The sequence below is a fragment of the Carettochelys insculpta genome, chromosome 7 (genome assembly GCF_033958435.1).
Source record: "Carettochelys insculpta isolate YL-2023 chromosome 7, ASM3395843v1, whole genome shotgun sequence".
In the NCBI taxonomy this organism is placed as follows: domain Eukaryota; kingdom Metazoa; phylum Chordata; order Testudines; family Carettochelyidae; genus Carettochelys; species Carettochelys insculpta.
Window position 1 is genome coordinate 570,429 of NC_134143.1, and position 20,090 is coordinate 590,518.

General features: G+C 52.5%; 2 non-coding genes across 2 annotated transcripts; both read right to left on the reverse strand.

Annotated features, from left to right (window-relative positions):
• Positions 1-4,603: 4,603 nt before the first annotated feature.
• Positions 4,604-4,675, reverse strand: TRNAP-UGG (transfer RNA proline (anticodon UGG)). The gene has a single exon. It is a non-coding gene; the product is annotated as a tRNA-Pro (tRNA).
• Positions 4,676-18,206: 13,531 nt separating this feature from the next.
• On the reverse strand, positions 18,207-18,299 carry TRNAI-UAU (transfer RNA isoleucine (anticodon UAU)). Its single transcript is given in 2 exon segments — positions 18,207-18,242; positions 18,262-18,299. It is a non-coding gene; the product is annotated as a tRNA-Ile (tRNA).
• Between the last annotated feature and the right edge of the window lie 1,791 nt (positions 18,300-20,090).

A 20,090-nucleotide genomic window follows, 5' to 3' on the forward strand; every position in this document is an offset into this window, starting at 1 on the left:
ACCACCTGCCCTCAGCCTGAGGAGACTGATGGAGTGAGCTCTCTCCCGCTGGCAGCACAAGCCCTCTCCTCTTCCTGCCCTGGGCTTTGCCGTTCCTCTGTACGCAAGTGACAGACACTCGCTTTCGAGTCATTGATCTTCAGGCCCCTGCAAGACAAACCCGCTTCCCCGGCTCCTTTTCCTCCCCCACTCCAGAGTGGTTTTACAAATGGAGTTTCATTAAACTTTCTCTCTCCAGAACAAAAAAGCAGTAAAGTAGCACTTTAAAGACTAACAAAATAATTTTGAGGTGAGCTTTCGTGGGACAGACCCACTTCTTCAGCCCACAGCCACAGCAGAACAGACTCAATATTTAAGGCACAGAGAACCAAAAATAGTAATCAAGGTTGACAAATCAGAAAAATTTATTATCAAGGTCAGCAAATCAGAGAGCAGAGGGGCGGGGCGGGAGGGGAGTCAAAAATTAGATGAAGCCAAGTATGCAAAAGAGCCACTGTAGTATCCCAGAAAATTTGCATCCCGGTTCAAACCGCGTGTTAATGTGTTGAATTTGAATAAGAAAGAGAGCTGAGCAGTCTCTTTTTCCAAATCGGAATAAAAATTCTTCAATAAGATGCAAATTCTTAAGTCATTAACAGAATGGCCAACTCCATTAAAATGTACACTGACTACTTTGGGAATCAGGAATGTTTTGATGTCCATTTTGTGGCCATTAACTCTTTGTCTGAGAGAGTTTGAAGATGTCAGCTTTGATTAATGTTTTTGGTTCTCTGTGCCTTAAATATTGAGTGTGTTCTGCTCTGGCTGTGGTCTGAAGAAGTGGGTCTGTCCCACGAAAGCTCACCAGAGCACTCTGCTTGGAGCCAGCCCCCGCGCCTCTCAGAGAAAGGGAAAATCCAGTGGAGAAGATGACTGACCTGCACCGCAGGCACTGTGGCTGCACCGGGGGTGAAAACAGGTTCTCAGTGATCTCTATTTCTGGGTGTGGCAAAGAGGGCTTGGTGTAAGCCTCAGCCTGGTTGTCTTCTGAGCAGGTGGGCTGGGCTCAGTGCCTGAGTTTCTTCCTTCCCTTCTGTTAACAGATCAGTTGGTACAGTGGGAGTGTAGGCAATGTGGCAGCAGGAACGCAAGGCTACTGAGGCTGGGATTTCCTGAGGCTGGGAGGAACGTGTCTCCCAGAGATGGTTTGCATAAGGATGCAAAGGTGTGCCTGTGTGATACCTTTCAGGCAAAGCCTAATGGGTAGGAAGTCAGCCATGAGATTTGGTCTATTGTAAACATGTAGTTGTAAAATCACAATTTAAGCTGACACTCTGTGTGGGAATCGTGAGATCTCACCAATGCTCTGGGTTGTTGTCGGGGACAGGGCAGTCGCCGTAGCTGCATAAGACATGGATGACACAGGGCTCCCTGTTTTAAAGCATTGTAAAGCCAGCAAAGAGGGGCATTGATTTGCTCAGCTGTTTGAGTGTCTTGAGCTTGCCTGTGCTTTAGCTGCAAAAGTATAAACTTGTCTTAAGTAATTTTCCCCACCTGTTAAAAGGGAGAACTGGATAGAAGAGCAAATGTAAAACCCCACAGGAAATATTGGGAGCTGAAATTACAAAGTAGCACCTAAGGCCATGCAAAGCTGAAATCAGAGGGATCTGCCTCAGGATGATTCCCAGCAGTATAATAGATAAGGGAGTAACAATGATGACTGGCAGGTGGCTGGAAGGAGAAGTGGTGGATGATTGGAGGCCAGTGGCTGGCAGGAGGCAGCCAGAGGATGCTGCAGACAAGTGGACAGCTTGTACTGTCCTGGTGATGTATGTGTGGGCTCTGGGTTTGGGACTGCACTGCGGGAGGCAGGCCCTGTAATTGTGTTTGTGATAAAGGGCCAAGAGCCCCAGCAAGAGACTGGGTTCTACTGCATATGGGGATGGGATCTGGGTGAAGGGGGTTTGTCTCTTCTTTGCTTAGATACACTGCGTCTGTCACTGTAACCTGGGGGTAGGTTATGGTCATTAAACAAGCTGTTTCTATCTCAGACTCTGCGCTTGCGAGGGGGCAGAACCGCCTTACAGGCACCCAGCACGGGGGTGAAATTGTCCCAGGCCACTGGGTGGGGGCTGAAGCTGGTTGGTTGTACCCTTGACAGGAAACCCCCCAGGAGCTGAGCCCGGCCCTTCTGGCAGCACCAGGCAGAAATAGAAGGGTTACGTGACGAAAAGGAAAGGAAGAAGAAAGAGCGTGTTGGTTTGCGGGGGCTGCTGTGCTGGTTTCAGGTTTAAACTGCTGGCTGAGGAGGAGAGTGGGCCAGGCTGGGGGGTGGCTGAGCCAGGGGACAGACCACACCAGTGGGAAATGGTGGCCTGACAACTACTTGCATTTACTGCAGCTAACTCAGTGCAGTGCCAGGTTTGTGGTGGCTGCTGGTGGGGGGGAGGTAGTGGAGATTAGGAGGGGCCCCTCCCTTAGTAAAACAGTGGCTGGCTGAGTGGGAGGAGAGAGCAGGAGGGTTTCAGCCACAGCCTCCCTCAGAGCAGCTGAGGTGAACACAGCAACCAATTCCCCTTTGGCTTGGTGCATGGGGAGGGCTTGGAACCAGTGGGGGACATGGGCCAATTTCCGGGAGGTTCCTCTGAAGGTGCGATACTCTTGGTGGAGCTCCAGTGAGCCTCATTCACACAGCATGAGGAAAAGTCCCACACTCAGGTGTGCCTCTGGATAAAAAAGGCCCAGCCCTTGAACAGACAGAGATTTACAGCCAGCACTCCCTGTACCAGGAGGTCCCACTGAGCTGTCAACTAAGATTGCACAGATAACAATTCTGAGTGAGTGTTGCCCATTACACCAGGCAACCTGCAACTTAAGCCTTTTCTGGACAGTCTTGGGAGGCCGGCACCATGTTCTCCTTGGCTGGCCAGACTGTCATGTTCACATTCCTTCTGAGAGAGGTCAAGTTACTTCTCCATCGTAACAAAACTCTCACCATTTTCCACTGGTGAATAACAAGGTGGTGGTGAACTTGACTGAAGCTGAAGAGGTCCCAAATGCTCCTTTTCACGGGGTTTCCTTAAAGGAAATATATTTTCATCTCCCTCTTCAGTAAGTGGGGGGGTTGCACTAGATGTTTGAAATGGATTTAAACACTGCACGTTTCCCTTGGCAAATGTACCAGCACTGAGCACACGCAACCCTCAGCTGCAGTCAGTTCCCAGCCTGCGAGGCTCAGATTTCTGGTCCATTGGTCGCACAGAGGCACAATATGACGTGCACATGCAGGGCCTGCTCACCACAGGCTGTGCTGGGCAGGGGAACCAGAGCCAGCACTGGGGGAGTCAGGAGTCTGACACACAAAGACCTCATGGTGCAGGACAAGCTCAGAGCTCTTTGGCTCCATCACAGTCAGCCAGCAGCAGTGGGGCCTGTCCCAGGCACAGGGACAAGACCGTGGCTCTCAGCAGGCAATATTCACCAGGCTGGGGCAGAGCTGCCAGGAGCCCCAGAAAGGCCCCAAGCCCAGGAGCAGCACAGCCCTACCAGAGAGGAAACTGCAGAAGTGACCAATGCAGCAGCAGAAAAGGCCCCAGTTCCTGAGCTGCAGGCATTGGCCAGAGCCCCTGAAAGCAAGACCTGAGTGAGCCAGGCTAACAGCAGCCCCACTGCCATGGGTCAGAAGGTGGCGCCAAGACGAGCATGCAGTGACGCCTGCCCCCAAAGGCTCATGTCTTAGTTAACCTTGGGGCTTCCAGAGAGGCTAGAGTCCTGGTCTGCAAGATGAGGGGTTTCTTACCTGGGACAGCTGCCAGCCATGTCCCCTGCTGCTCTGCTTGGCCTCAAAAAAGAACCAAACCCAAGAACCAACCAGAGCAACAAAACACGTGCAGAGACTGGAACAACTCAGAGTCCTGAGCGTGAACTAAACCAGACGGTAACTGTGGCAGGGCATCCCCCCAGCACAGGCTTGTGAAGGAATCACTGCCCAGGCTGCACCTGGAGGAAATGACCAGGAGCACAGAGCGATTGCCAGCGGGAGCAGATGGGGCTGTAAAGGCAGGATGGATGCTAGTAACACAGAGGCTGCTGGGAAATGGCCACCACTTGAAAGGCTGAGGGTTCATAGACAGGAGAGCCAAATGAAGGGGGAGTTGTAGGAAGCAATGCAGGGGAGGAGCAGTGGGAGCTGGGAGGGAAAAGCCAAGAAGTACTTGGAGTGGGGTCCCTGCTGGGCTGGAACCAGAGGGAGAGTGGGCCTGGGTTCCCCCAACAGCCCCTGCTGGTGTAGCATAGATTGGGCCTGTGGCAGGGAACAAGTGGACTGCCTGGGTCACTGTAGGAGTGAAAGAGAATTGAAGGGCCTTTAGCTCAGAAGATGGGAAATGACAAGTTATCCAAAAGGCAGCTGAGTTGCAAGCTGGGCATTGGTGGCTTCTGCCAGCAAGAGGTGCTGCCACACTGAAGAGAAGGGGTGTAGTCACTGGCAGGGGCCTCATCTTGGCAGAGCTACTGCCTAGGCTGAGCCATCCAGTTCCATTCAACTACTTCTACACACTGAGCAAATGAACTGAGGCAGAATTAGTGCAAGGCCACCAGCTGCCCAGGGAGAGCATGAGGAAAAGGGCTTGTCTGGGATTTGAACCCAGGACCTCTCCCACCCAAAGGGAGAATCATACCCCTAGACCAACAAGCCCCCTTTTGAGAGAAAACCTGGGATATGCTCCAGGACCAGGTTTGAGCAAACAGCCAGTGCTCTGAGAAGTTCTACATCAAACTTCTGATTTCCAAGGTCATTTCCAAGATGTCTTCACAGGTCTAAATGAAGAAACTAACTTCACATTCTGAACAGGTCACAAACCACTCTGAATGGGAGAAAAATGTCGGGAACAACACAAAGTCAAGGAGAGCAGCAAACACACTCTCTGGGGGCAGCATCAGGGAGTTCAACTCAAGACTTTTTGCTCTCTGAGCAACACTCGGCCTTGCAAAGCAAACCCAGCTGTGGAGGAAGAACAAACATCACTTCTCACACCCACTGCACCTGACCTCACCTCCCAAACCTTCCCCACACTCCCTCCTGCCTGGAGTGAGATTCACACACTCTGAGCTGGATGGACTGGTGATGCTGGGCTTAGTCCTTCATGGCCCCTTGACCTGCCTGGTCTCTGTGACTCTACCCAGCACAAGCTGAGCTCACCCTGGTGCCTTACAGGATCCAAACACCAGCAAAGCTGGGCAGGCCCAGGTGTTGGGGCTGGCAGGGAGTCAGGTGTGGGTTCTTGGTATCCTCTGTGCTGCTGGGCCTGGGCTCTCACAGGTTTGCTGAGCTCGATGTGATGGTGCTGTACATGCAACAGGGATGGTTTTGTGAACTGCAAAAGTCTGCAGCTTGCTCGTGTTTTGGCGGATGATCATTCAGAGTCTTTCAAATGTGTCATATTCAGCTGCATGGTGTCTGCACACTTTGCAAATGTGTGTGCAGAGAGGATGTCAGTTACCCTGTGAATTCACACCCAGAGCTATTATCTCCTCTGTTGGCCGGATATTGCTCTACAATCACCACCGACCTTTCCAATCTCTGCATCTCCGTTATTTGTCTCCAGCTGGTTTTTGTAAAGGAAAAATGGACTTATCTCATCATTCTCGGGGCGTCAGAGAAATGTGTCCCAGCAGCCAGTTGCAGTCAGCAGCGGGAAGGGCTGGGGCTGATGTCTGGAGGAGGAGAGAGGCAGAGATGGGGCAGGCGATGAAGCAGCTGGAGGGAGGCAAGGAGCGCATGGCAGCAGCCTGCCAAGAGTCACAGGTTCCCAAGAAAAGTACAACTGCAGGGCCCATAGGGTAATGGGCAGCGCTCAGGGTTCTCATTCCCGCAATCTGCGTTGAAATCTCAGTGGGACCTCGAAGTGCTGGGGTGGTTGGCTGCAAATTTCTGGCTCTATCATGGTTGTGCTTCTGCATCCACGTGCTTGTTAAGAGAGGGGTTTGGGCCTGATGGTGGATGAATGAGGTGGACTGGAGCTCAGTCTCTGATTGGGCTGGTTCACTGACATAGCTGCAATGTGTGCAAGTGCAGGGGAGACCGTGACTGCCTTCAGGCCTCCATAAAGACCCAGTGTGGGGCTCCTCCCCCTCACTAAGGCCACGCCCAAACGAGGATGTGGCCGTCAGGGCATCATCACAAGGGGGTAAAGAAAATGGCCAATCCCTCTGTGGGGCTTGCGTTGGAGTAGGAGATAGACCTGGAAGAGACTTTTTCCCAGCTGCTGCTGAGAAGCACGGAAGAACCCAGGGATGGCTGTGCTGGTGGAAGGGGAAATACATTCAGGTACAATGACTGGTTGCAGAGTTCAGACAACAACCTGGCTTCCAGCAGGCAGGGGGGATTTGGGGCTCTCTGTGTGTAGCCATGTGCAATGGCACAAGAGAGCACCTTGAATGTCTCCCCTCCCCCTGGAGGGAATGGGAACAGCTCTGACCAGGAGGCTGGATTTGGAAGAGGAAGTCAGGGCCATGAACGAAGTGCAGGGCTGGGATGCGAAACTCAGGACCACTTCCCCAAATGTACCTTCTATCCCCCATCTGACACTGTGTTCTGCTAAAGCTGCCCGGCTGCCACCAGCGTGAGCTGAGCTCAGGGGCAGTTGGCTCCCTCACTCAGTGCATCCCAAGGCCAAATCAGGGCAGGGCTGGGTGCGGTGCTGTGTCTGAGGCCCTGTGCCCCATTAGCTGTGGGCTTGTTCAACTGCTCAGGAGAGATTCCAATGTCACTCAGCTGATTCGCAGAGTGCTCACTACTGAGGCTTTTGTTTCTGTTGGTGGTGCTCACTGGTGCATAGTTCAGAGCATATCAAATTTATTCCACACATGGATGGAAGAGGCTGGAGGGAACATTGTCTGTGGGTGTCCAGCCAGGCCAAGGGAGGGCTGTTCATTGTGTGTTGGACCTCACTGGGAGTTTGGGGAGGGCAGCTGGGGCGGCTGAGCTGGGTGTGTGGCTGGGTTTGTTGGGTTACATCACAGTGGTTTTCTCTTCTGAGGTGTGGTGCTTTTTGTGGGGGGAACTCTTATCCCCATGACACACCTCATGCAGGAGCCGTTGCTCTTTGGGCCAAGGCATGTGGCTGGGATCCAGGACTCAGGCCCTTTCCCCAAATGTACATATTCCCCTCCCACCACACACATCTGACACTGTTCCACTTCAGACTCTGGAGCCTTCACTTTCCCTGGCTGGTGCCTCAAACGGCTTGTATATGTGGGGGGTTAGCTCAAGCCGTACCTCCTCCCCTTTCAGGTGAGGCGAGAGTCGGTTCCATGTGCATATTCTCCCACTGCTGGTTTTCCTTTCCCAGTAGCCCAGTGTTGTCGGCCTGCAAATGTCTCTCTCTTCTGTAACTTTGGCCTCCCTCTTACTAAAATCAGCCACGACAAACTTGTTCAACCTAATTTTGAAGTGTAGACAGAGTCAGAGGCATTTGAACCAGGCTGAGTGGGATTTCTAGGGTGCCACATGAGTCTCTGCTGAAGTGTGGCTGTGTGTGTTTGGCTTAGGTACTGGATTCCTGTTTCTATGACTTCCTCACTTCCTAGAGAGGGAATTCTTGAGGCCAGAAGACCTGGCAAGGAAATGAGGAGCAGAGAAAGCCAATGGAGCTGCTGTGGAGGGCTGGTGCCATTGGGAGAGTGATCCTGCTGCTCCTTCCTGTGTAAGGAGAGCTGTGCAGTGTGGGCTTAGGGCAGGTCGCTCTGAGCCTTGGGAGGCTGGGTCCAGAGATGTCCAACCCTCACCTGCTCTGCTTTCTTCCTCATTGGTTTTTTATCTTTCATGAAACTTTAACACTTGAGGGATAGTGGGGAATAACAGCCAAAAAGAGATCCCATCACTTGGGCGCTTGATTGCCATTTATTTAACAAATCTGAGCAGAGGAGAATTCCAACCCTCAGACTGCGTCTGCGTTAGCAAGTTCTTTCGAAAGATGTTTTGAAAGAAGGGGGCTCTTTTGAAAGAGCCCATGGATCGTCTGCGCTCTGAAACCATTCTTATGGAAGTCAATGGAAAGAATGCAGGGCTCCTTTTGAAATCAGTCTTCCTTCCTGTTCCAGGAAGAGACCTCCGAGGACGCGCTTCTACACGGCGTATGGAGTCCGGAAGAACGGTCTTCCGCACTCCAAATTACGTGGCAGTATGCTAATGAGGCATGGGGAGTTTACATCCATGTCTCATTAGCATATTTCAGGCTGTGTATTCCCAGGCCACTTTGGAAGAAAGTGGTCTGTGTAGAAATAGCCTTTGAAGGGCCTTTCTTTGGGAAGAACAGTTTTCATTTAGGATCCCTGGTGCGTTCTTTCAAAAGAGCGGGAGCTGGGTGGATGCTCTCTTTTGAAAGAGCAGATCACACTTTTGATTCTGTTCTTTGTGTGTGGACAGAGAGAGTCAAATCTGCCTGACTCATAAAAAAACTAAGCAAGGCTAGTATTGAAAGAGCTTTACTTTCAGTCCTGGGAAGATGGCCAACTGATCAAAAGCCCTAACCTCAAGACATTTCCCCCACCCCTCACTTGCATGTTCTGGTCTCCCCAAGGAGGCATGGGTTCAACTCCCATTTGTGGCATCAGTTTTATTTTCTGCATGTCAAACTGGCCTCCAGAGGCTCCTGGAAAGAACTAACCTATCAGCCCATTTCCACTTGTTGGCATCTTCTAACCTTGCACCAAACCTTGCTTTGGATTTCTGTTAGAGCAGTACCAAGACAGGCATAACTCAGACATGAACTTCATGGGGAAGTGATGCTGAACCTGCAGTGTCAGTATGACACTTGGAAGTTGCTGAAGGGGAGAATTGGTCTAATGAAGTGGTGTGTGTACACAGCAGCCCTTCCTTAGTAATCTCCCCTGGCCCTGATTACCGTATCCCCTTTTTAGTTAGGGGAAGTGTAGAGAAGCCCCTTGAGGCACCAGCCAGGCAAAGTGATGGCTCTAGAGCCTTGTGACACGGGTGTGTTGGGAGGAATGTGTCAATTTGGGAAAGGGTCCTGAGTCCTGATCCCAGCCACATGCCTTGGCACAAGGAGCAATGGCCCCTGCATGAGGTGTGTCAGAGAGATCAGTGTTACCACCTCAAAAAGCACCACATTGTTGAAGCAAAAGACTTCTCTGTGTGTAGGCAGCTAACGTTCAGCTTTATTGAATTCAACAAGGCAACAGATGAGCCAAACTGAACACCAGTAAAGCCAGGTCCAGCAAGGCTGCTTGATGCAGCTAACTCCAGTATTTTATACCCTCACACAAAGTCCAGAGCCAGAAGGAATTAGTGAGAGAAACCAACTAGTTTGAGAGAGAAAACTGTAATCAGCCAGGAGGAACAGGTACTAGGGAGGAAGAGCCCCAAATCCAGAGTTCATTAACGCATTCCACTCAGCTCACCCTCCCTGCCGTTCCCAAACAGGCCAGGAAAAGCTCAAGCTCTTGTGTACGTGCAGAACTAAGAAACAAGAAATGGCGTCTATCTAAGATGGCTTCCACAACACCGCAGAAAAGAAAACCACCGTGACGTAACCCAGCAAACCCAGCCGCACACCCAGCTCGGCAGCCCCAGCTGGCCTTCCCCAAACTCCCAGTGAGGCCCAGCACACAATGAACAGCCCTGCCTTGGCCTGGCTGGGTACCCACAGGCAATGTTCCCTCCAACCTCTTCCACCCATGTGTGGAATAAAGTGTATATGCTCTGAACTATGCACCAATGTGCACCACCAATGGAAGCAAAAGCCTCAGTGGTGAGCGCTCTGCTAATCAGCTGGGCAACACTCGAGTCTCTCCGAGCAGTCACACAAGGGCACAGCTGATAGGGAACCCAGCCACAGACACAGCACCACACCCAGCCCTGCCCTGCCCTGATTTGCCTCACTGCAGGGCACAAGGGCTCAGCTCCCTGGGATGCACTGAGTGAGGGAGCCGACTGGTGGAAGGGGTCCGATGCCCTTTCAGCTGTAGGGCAGGTCACCCACATGCCCCTGAGCTCAGCCCATGCTGGAGGCGGCCGGACAGCTGAAGCAGAACACAGTGTCCGATGGGGGGTAGATACGTGTATTTGGGGAAGGGGTCCTGAGTGCTGCATCCCAGCCAAGTGCTTCAGCCATGGCCCTGACCTCCTCTTCCAGACCCAGCCTCCAGGGCAGAGCTGTTCCCGTTCCCTCCAGGGGGAGGGGAGATGTTCAAGGTGCTCTCCTGTGCCATTGCACATGGCTGAGCACAGAGCGCCCCAGATCCCCCGTGTGCTGGGAGCCAGGCTGCTGGGTGAATTCTGTGGTGCTGAGGACGTCAGGCCTGGGCCCTGTGATTATTTTCCAGTGTCTCTGGCTTAACACCAGGTGCCACATTTCAGCTGTGATGGTTGCGCGATGAGGGTGTTGGACTAGACCCCCAATCGGGTTTCCCTGGGCAGGTTCCAATCCTGCTCACAGTGAGGCCTGTGTTCGCCACACTCCTACCCTGGCAATGCAGGCAGGCGCTCTGAGCACGGCCTGAGCTCGCCACACAAAGGTGCCTGTGCCTGGGGCAAAAGCTGAGGCTGTGATGCAGTTGCTGCTCCAGACACGCACTGGCTGCTGCTGTTTGGGGGAGCTCGGAGCAAAGCTCCAGGCAAGTCGGTGTCCCCCTCATGCCCCACTGCGCTCTGCCCCTGAAATGGTGTCCTGCTCTGCTCTGTCTCTGCCCACCCTCCTCTACCTCATCCCCAGGCCCTGCCGCTCTCTGCCTCTTCCTGTCCCTGCCCCACCTCCTCCCCTCCGGCCACCTCCTGCTCCCCGCAGGCAGGAAATAGTGACAGGCGCCTTTCTCCATGGCCCTGGTAGCTCCACAGACAGGACAGGGCTGGGGGAGCCAGAAATGGGGCAGTGGAGCCTTAGGGGATGAGCCAGAGAGTCACTCAGAGTCCTGTCTCGATTCACACAGCGCCCTTATGGAGCATCCGATCCGCGCGTCCCTGGCACTGTGTGTGTCACTGCTGTGTGCAGGAGTCCAGCCTGGGGCTCCTTGTGCTCGGGGCTGTACAGACACAGACAGAAAAGCCGCCCCTGCAGCCGACAGCTTCCAGGCCCAGCTGAGTGACTGCAGCTGCAAACAGACAGGCAGACGGGGAGCAAGGGAAGAAGCAGACAGCCCTGCCCAGCAGTGCAGGCGGGGATCTCCCAGCACCCGCAGCCTCTCTGCCGTACCGCTTGCTGGAGGACCGTGGTGCAGACGGGTTTGAAGGAGGCGGCTGGGAGCTTTGTGGATCTCTGTGGAAAGCTGGTCCCAGGTGGGAGGGCCTGCGAGGGAGAGAGCAGGAAACGTGTGTGTGGCTGGTCCAAGAGGCGATGGAGGCTGGGGTGAGGCTGACAGGAGGTGGGACCTGAATGGGGGTAGCAGTTGTGCAGGGCGGTCGCTCATGAAGGGCCAGGTGAGTGCGGAGCTGCAGCCTGTGTTTGAGGAGGTGAGAAGTGGGAGTCAGCGGAGGCTGCGAGGACAGGGGAGCTGTGTGAGCAGCAGGCCAGGAGAAGGCCCATTTTGCAAATGCTGCGCTAACGGAGCAGCTGCAAAGGAGCAGAGTGTCGGGGGAGACACAAGAGCTGCAAACCCTGCCCAGGGCCGGCCACAGCCCCTGTCTGTACCCGTCCAGCAGGGACACATGGACAGAGCTGGTGCAGGACCCAGCCCCAGAGCGGAGCCTGCCCGTGTCTGGACTGTGCAGGTCCCAGGGCAGGGCACTACAGCTGGGGTTTTGTTCTAAGCAGAAGCAGGGGAAGAGGGAGCTTCGGTCCGGGCTGTGCCCAAGGTCCATGCATCAGGGTTTTCCTTCCACTGCACAGAGGCTGTGGGTGAAGTGGGTTCAGTGGAGACTGGGGAAGTGTTGAAACAGCTCCCCTCTGCCCCACGCCCTGCCCTCGCCTCCGGCTCTGCCCCTCTCCTGCCCCTGCCCCACCTCCTCCTCCAGCAGCGTTGATGGTGACTGCGGTGGGAGTGGAAGCTGGAGGGTGCGAGTGACCCCTAGTGCACCCCCACGTCACTCTGCACTGCACGTTGGTGAGGCCCTGGGACCGGCCATGGGCAGGAGGTCAGAGCAGGGCACAGCAGGGGCTGCCTGGCCTGACAGTGTGTGGGTCCGACAGGCTGAGGGGAGTCCAGGAGACAATCACTAACCCCTGGGCTGCAGGCAGTGAGGGAGTTGGGAGGGACACCCCACACTGCAGACGAGTTGTTCCCCCCCGGGGAGGAAGGGCTCGGGTGTGCACAGACCCACCGCCAGGGGAAGGGGGGTTGCTGGGCGTTCAGGCCATTACAGCCCCAAAAGCTGCAGCTGCCGCTCTGGCCGAGTCCCTGGGAGCAGGAGGAGCGAGTGGGGCCGAGCTTTGGGCTCCAGGCCCTGTGTGTGTCTCTGCGCCCCAGGCACTTTCTCCCACCCCCGGGGTTCGTCTCCTCTCTCTGTGCCCAGCCCCAGGTGCTCCCCACTGGCGCTTTCTCAGGAGCTCCCCACACGGCATTTAGTGCAGGCAGGGGCCATGTTCTGCCTGTGCTGTTGTGCCGGTGGGGAAGTGCCCAGCTCCCAGGGCAGCAGGAGAAAACGGCACTTTCAACAGCCTCTCTCTGGGCACCGCTGAGCAGGGACCCCGGGGGCTCCAGGGCGGGATGGACACAGGGACGCCTGCCTCAGGCCCTGTGGCTGGTGCTCCAGACTGATCTATTGCTCTCAGTGTCGGAGAGGGGAGTGTGACATTCATCCCCACAGGCCAGTGTCTGCCCCTTTCCCAGCTGTGCACTGCCCAGCCCGGCCCAGCAGCTGGGACAGAGCAGAGCCCCTGAGCCAGCCTCGGAGACAGGCCCTTCCCTCAGAGACAGCTGCCCATGTCAGTGGCTGCAGCTGAGCCAGGGCTGCCCCCACCTTGCCCCTGTCTCTGGCTGGGGCACTGCACCCGGCTGTGTTTGGGGCCCTGCTCCCCCGAGGAAGCCGCAGTGCAGGAGACAGGAGTGAGTGTAGCCCTGTTGGGCCAAACCTGCCACCCTGTGTCCCCGGCTGAGCAGCCAGTGGCAGAAAGGTTCCTGGCAGGACTGACGTTGGTGGAGGTGAAAAGCCCATAGAGGTAGCAGGGGAGGTGGCTGAGTGGGGAAGGTGATGCACTAATAATCCGTTGTGCTCTGCATGCCTGGGTTCAGATCCCCTCCTCCCTGCACCTTCCTAGTCACAGGTTTGCTGAGCCCCAGCCTCAGGGTGTAATGTTGCTTCTGACACACCCCCTCCCCTGAGCATGCTGCCTCCCAGCTCCTCTGCTGGGCTCATGCAAAGCACAGACCAGCTCTGTGAGGCTGAGCTGAGCTCTGGCTGCCAAGGGTGGGGGTGGGATGATCTCATTTGCCTGACAGGGCCCAGCCTGTCTCCAGTGTCAGCCCAGCAGTGCTCTGCTCACCTCAGTCCCCTGCAGTGCTGCTGCCAGGGCCTCAGCAGGGCCCCACGTGCACCCAGGGGTGCAGTGCTCTGGCAAGGAGGGGGCAGCCCTGGCTCAGGTGCAGCCAGTGAGGGGGAAGGGCACCTCTCCAAGGCTTGAGATGGGGCTCTGGTCTCTCCAGGCTCCTGGGCTGGGCAGTGCACAGCTGGGAGAGGAGCAGGTACTTGCCCAGGGGAATGAATGGTGCTCTGCCCCTGACAGCAATAGATCCAGCCACAGGGGGAGGGGCAGGTCTCCACTCAACTGTGCCACCCTGTGCAGCCCTGAGTTCTTCTGTGCTTCTCAGCAGCTGGGGAAAAGCCTCTTTGGGACTCATCTCCTGCCCCACAGTTAAGAGGCCCCTCTGGGGGAGTGGCTGATTTTCTATCCCATTTTGAGGCTGGCTGCAGCGCACATGCTGCTTTGCAGGGGGGAGCAGCAGCCAGGCCCTGTGATCTTTGGGGAAGTCCTCTGGCCACATGGAGTCCGGGCCCTCCCCTCCTCTTGTGCTGGCCTTGGGTGCTCGGTAGCATTAGGGCATCCCATGAAGGTGTCAGAACTAGCAGCCCCTGCTCCAAGGACCCAGAGGGGGACAGATGAGTTGTGCTCTAGCCTGGAACTCTTCCTCTCACCTGCTGTCCCCTGACTTTCTCAGCCTGCTCTGGATGGTCCTTCCTTTAAATGCCGTGTGTGCAATAGGAATAGCCTGGCAGCTCCAGGTACAGGCACCACTTGTGTGGCAATCAGGAGAAGCTGTGAAAAACACAACCTCAGTGCTCATGTATCTCTACACAGACTGGTAAGTTCCAGGGTCCCAACCTATTGCAGCCATGTTGGTAAATCAGCCCAGCCAGAGACCTATCTAGCTCCAGTGGGCCTCACTCATCCAGGAGGAGGAAAAAACACTTCCTCAGGTGCACCTGTGGATTAAGAAGCCCAAGCTTTGGGGAGACAGAGATTTACAGCAACAACACAACCAACAAGGAGACCACTGAGATTTGAACTCAGATTGCAGAGATCAGACTCCTGCTGTTTACACCCCAGGACCTACCAAATGGAACTTCTTGGGGCACCTGTGACTCTTGACATGCTGGCACCCTGCACTCCATGCCACCCTCCAGCTGTTTCACCTCTCAGGAAACTCCTTCCTGCCCCATTTCTACCACTCTTCTCCCCGAGACATTGAGCCCAGCCCGTCTTGCTGCCGGCTCCACCTGGCTGTAAGGTGACATTTCTCTGAAGCCCCCAGAAGGATGAAAAGGGTCAATTTTTCTTTTACAATAACCAGCCTGCAGAGAATTAACAGAAGTGCAGAGACTGGGGAGCTTGGTAGTGCTTGTGTGTAAATATCTAGCTGAGGGAGAACACAATAGCCTTGGCTGTGAATTCCCAGAGTAATTAACGTCCTCTCTCCACACATATCTACAAATTGTGCAGAGACCTTTCCTGCTGGAAGTGAAATATTTGATAGACTCTGAATGAGAACCTCTTTACAGAAATGAGACCCAAAATTCCTCATTTCAGTATCAACTGTAAGTTTCCCTGTGTAGCCAGATTTCAACAGAGGGAGGGGTTTGCTAGGTTTATCTGCATTGGCACTGGCAAATATTAAGGGTTCATCTCCATTTTCAGGATCCCCACACTATAGAAATCCAGAGTATGGTGGTTAAGGTGAGAAAACTCTTGTCATACAAGTGGCTGCCTTTTAAAAGGGGAGCATGGATTAGAAGGAAGATCACTTCATCTGAAATCAAACACTCTACCACTGGCCCACACCCACATTTCACTCTTGCTTGAATCACTAATCTTCAGGTCCCTGTTGGACAACCTCTTCTTCCCCAGGCTCCTTTTTCTGTCCCATCCTAGAGTAGTTTTTTCAAACGGGGGTTGATTAAACTTTCTCTGCCCAGCTGCACAACACAGCTTCTCCACTGACCTTGCTTCTCCCACTCACAGAGCTACCATCACTCAGGGAGGCAGATTTCCTTTGTGTGTGGGACAGTGTTTTTCTGTCTGCTTGGAGTCTCTTCAGTGATTATAAAGAAGTAGGAGAAAATCTACTGAAGGACATCAGCTCATCTGGCAGGTGTGGCTGGGTTTGCATTTAGGGTAGGTAAGTCTTCTATCTGGCGCATTTAATTATCTAGCTTGCCCTGTGAGTGATAGATAATAGAGCTTCTACTATATTAATATGTCACAGCTTATGAAAAGATAAACATGGGGATAAAGACACATGTAGTTGAAATCCATTGTAAACTTTCCCACAGAGCTGTCAGTACCTGCAGTGGGAGTTCGTCTGGGTAAATGTGGAAAGCTGTGAGTGTATGTGATGACCCTTAAAAGTGAGCTTGTGGGTCTAGGGGTGTGATTTTTCCTTCCCGGTGGCTGTGATCTTGGGTTCAAATCCCCGATAAGTCCTTTCAGTGGGGGAAGCTGTTCTAGATTTGATTTTCCCAAATAGGGAGGAATTGGTCGAAAACTTAAAAGTGGAAGGCAGCTTGGGTGAAAGTGATCATGAAATCATAGAGTTCACAACTCTAAGGAAAGAAAGAGGAGAAAACAGCACAATAGAGATAATGGATTTCAGGAGGGCAGATTCAGGAAAACTCAGAGAGCCGGTAGGTCAGGTCCCATGGGATTCAAAACTGAGGGGAAAAACAGCTGAGGAGAGTTGGCAGTTTTTCGAAGGGATATTTTTGAGGGCCCAAAAGCAAGCTATCCCGCTGCACAGGAAAGAGAGAAAATATGGCAAAAGACCAGCTTGGCTTAACCAGGAGATCTTGCATGATCTCAAAACAAAAAAAGAATCATATAAAAATGGAAACAAGGAGAAATTACCAAGGATGAATACAGACAAATGACACAAGAATGCAGAAGCAAGAAAGGCTAAGGCACAAAATGAGCTAAAATGAGCTACAGGAATAAAGGGAAACAAGAAGGCTTTTTATAAATATTTTAGAAACAAGAGGAAGACCAGGGACAGGGTAGGGCCATTGCTCAGCGAGGAGGAAGAAACAGTAACAGGGAACTTGGAAATGGCAGAGATGCTTAATTACTTCTTTGGTTTGGTCTTCACTGAGAAATCAGCTGAACGAATGCCCAACATAGTGAACGCAAGTGGGAAAGGGGTCGGGTTAGAAGTTGAAATGAAAAAAGAAAAATTTAAAAATCACTTAGAAAATTAGATGTCTGCAAGTCACAAGGGCCTGATGAAATGCATCCCAGAACACTCAAGGAGCTGATAGAGAAGGTATCTGACCTTTCGCTATCATCTTTGGAAAATCATGGGAGACAGGAGAGATTCCAGAAGACTGGGAAAGGGCAAATATAGTGCCGATCTATAAAAAGGGGAATAAGAATAACCCAGAAAACTACAGGCCAGTCAGCTGTCCTTCTGTGCCAGGAAAAATAATGGAGCAGATAATTAAATAAATCATCTGCAAACACTTGGAAGGTGGTAAGGTGATAGGGAACAGCCAGCATGGATTTGTCAAGAACAAATCATGTCAAACCAATCTGATTGCTTTCTTTGATAAGATAACAAGCCTTGTGGATCGGGAGAAGCAGTAGATGTGGTATACTTAGACTTTAGTAAAGCTTTTGATATGGTCTCGCATGATATTCTTATTAAAAAAAACAGGCAAATACAATTTAGATGAGACTACTATAAGGTGGGTGCATAACTGGCTAGATAACCGTACTCAGAGAGTAGTTCTTAATGGTTCTCAAGCCTTCTGGAAAAGTATAACAAGTGGGGTTCTGCAGGGGTCTGTTTTCGGACTGGTTTTGTTCAACATCTTCATCAACAATTTAGATATTGGCATAGAAAGTACACTTATTAAGTTTGCAGATGATACCAAGCTGGGAGGGGTTGCAACTGCTTTGGGGGACAGGGTCATAATTCAAAATGATCTGGATAAATTGGTGAAATGGTCTGAGGTAAACAGGAGGAAGTTTAATAAGGACAAATGCAAAGTGCTCCACTTGGAAAGGAAGAATCAGTTTCACACATTCAGAATGGGGAGAGACTGTCTCGGAATGACTACAGCAGAAAGGGATCTAGGGATTATCGTGGACCACAAGCTAAATATGAGTCAAGAGTGTGATGCTGTTCCAAAAAAAGCAAACATGATTCTGGGATACATTAACAGGTATGTTGTGAAATAGACACGAGAAGTTATTCTTCCGCTCTATTCTGTGCTGGTTAGGCCTCAGCTGGAGTATTGTGTCCAGTTCTGGGCACCGCACTTCAAGAAAGATGTGGAGAAATTAGAGAGGGTCCAGAAAAGAGTGACAAGAATAAGTAAAGGTCGAGAGAATGTGACCAATGAAGAAAGGTTGAAAGAATTGGGCTTGTTTAGTTTGGAAAAGAGAAGACTGAGGGGGAACTTGATAGCCGTTTTCAGGTATCTAAATGGGTGTCATAAGGAGGAGGGAGAAACCTTGTTCTTTTTGGCATCTGAGGCTAGAACAGGAGGCAATGGACTTAAACTGCAGCAGGGGAGGTTCAGGTTGGACATTAGGAAAAAGTTCCTAACTGTCAGGGTGGTCAAACAGTGGAATAAATTGCCAAGGGAGGTTGTGGAATCTCCATCGCTGGAGATATTTGAGAATAGGTTAGATAGATTTCTATCTGGGATAGTCTAGACAGTATTTGGTCCTGCCACAAGGGCAGCTGCCTGGACCTGATGGCCTCTTGAGGTCCCTTCCAGTCCTCATGTTCTCTGATTCAGAGTCTTCCAGGTGAGTCTCTTTTTTTTGGAAAAGCCATGCTCCAGGTGAGGCTCGAACTCACAGCCTCAGCATGTCTATTGCAGTACTGCTCTATAAGTACTGTGCGCTAACCCATTGCGCCACTGGAGCCATGTTTTTGGGGGTGGCCTGTATGACTTAGGGGTCGGGTCATATTTCAGCCCCAGGGCCTGTTTGGACAGGTTACAGCCCCTCACCTCCACCACATCCATGTTGCCGAACGCCACTATGGCCTTGGGACCCAGCAGGGGAGTCACACAGCGGAGCCTGTCTGCGGGGCCAGTCTGGGGCAGATCACAAACCCTCTCCAAGGCTGTGACATGGCATCAGTATCCTCCCCCTCTTAACACCAGGGCAGTAGTTTGAGTCCAGTTTCCCCACAACACTGGCAGCTTGGGGCCCATCCCCACTTACCCCTGCTCAGCCCCCTTGGCTGCCTCTCCTCCAACTCCAGCTCATGCTTCTGCTGTTTCTAGCCAGACAGAATTCCCCTGCTCTCCTCTATCCTGCCCCTCTGAGGTGCTCCAGAGCACAAAGGACCAAAGGAAACAGCCCAGTCTTGGAATGCCTGAGAGCCCAGATGCACTAATCTCAAGCACAGTCTTTGATGCCTCAGAGCACAGATGTCCTGCCTCATCATGACCCTGAATGGGCTAAAACCAGACAACAAAAGACAGACGGGCTAGCAGACGACCAGGGCCTCAGGCTGCCCTTGGCTTGTACCGGTGACTGATACGCCTGCACATCGTCCCAGGAGAGGAATCTCACGTCCATAGGAAAAGAATGTCTAAATTATCTCCACCTCACAGGTGTGAATTAAGCCCTTGAAACTCCTTGTGAGAACTGGCATCACGAGACAATCTAACACAATTGGCATCTTTAAGATAAGGAAGAGTGAACTTGACCCAAGTGGTACAAAGAAGGGGCCAGCAGCCCCCTCTAATTGAGCTCTAATCACCTATACCTGCCAGTCAGGAAGGTCTTTGCCACCCGAGGTCCCAGGGGACTCCATCCTTGTTCTCTTCTTGCCGAGGGATTGAGTGACAGACGCTGGCCACGCCAAGACAGGTAACACAGCGGTGAGAATAAGACCTGCTCTGTGTTTTGCTTTTGTGTTCATTTAATAACAGATCTATGAATTAAAGTACTTTTGTTATATGCTCGCTACTTGTAACTAAGAAGTGAAAATCTAAGCCTTATAACCGTAAGAGTTAAGCTTTTTATCAAATAAATAGTAACTGGTTAAGATTAAACCTGACTCCTCCTGTTACTGTGCAAACGGAACACAAATAAAAGAACCCAGCTGGTTTTCGGCTGTATTAGCATGGTCACTGGTGAGGCACACTGACAGGTGAGCACTGGGTCATGCCGCCTCCTTGGGGCAGACTCTTGGAGCACCTGTCAGCCTCCCTGGCTGCCCTCTGCGAAGGGACTGTCTGTCCTAGCAGTCAAAGACTCGGGAGAAGGAGGCTCTCAGTACAACCTTTGGGGCACCCTTCAGCCTCCCTGGCTGCCCGCTGCGAAGGGACTTTCCATCCTAGCAGTGAAAGACTTGGGTGATAAATCCTTGGGGCATCCGTCAGCCATTCCTGGCTGCCCGCTGCGAAGGGACGGCCTGTCCTAGTAGTTAAAGACTCGGATGAAGTGAGGGGACACGTGGTATCTCACCAGACCATCGGCTAACACTGTTCCACGCAGTTGCTGTGGGTAAGGCACTAAAAAGATGGAGGTTTAATTCCCAGCCCTGCTCCAGACTCCCTGTGGCACTTGGAGAAAATCACTGACAATTACTGTTGCTCAGCATCTCTCGGTGTAAAATGAGGTGTAGGAGAAAGGGGCTCCTTGTTAAACATCCATCCTCAATAGCACAAGGCTCAGAAAGATTGTGCTTGGTTGGCTGGT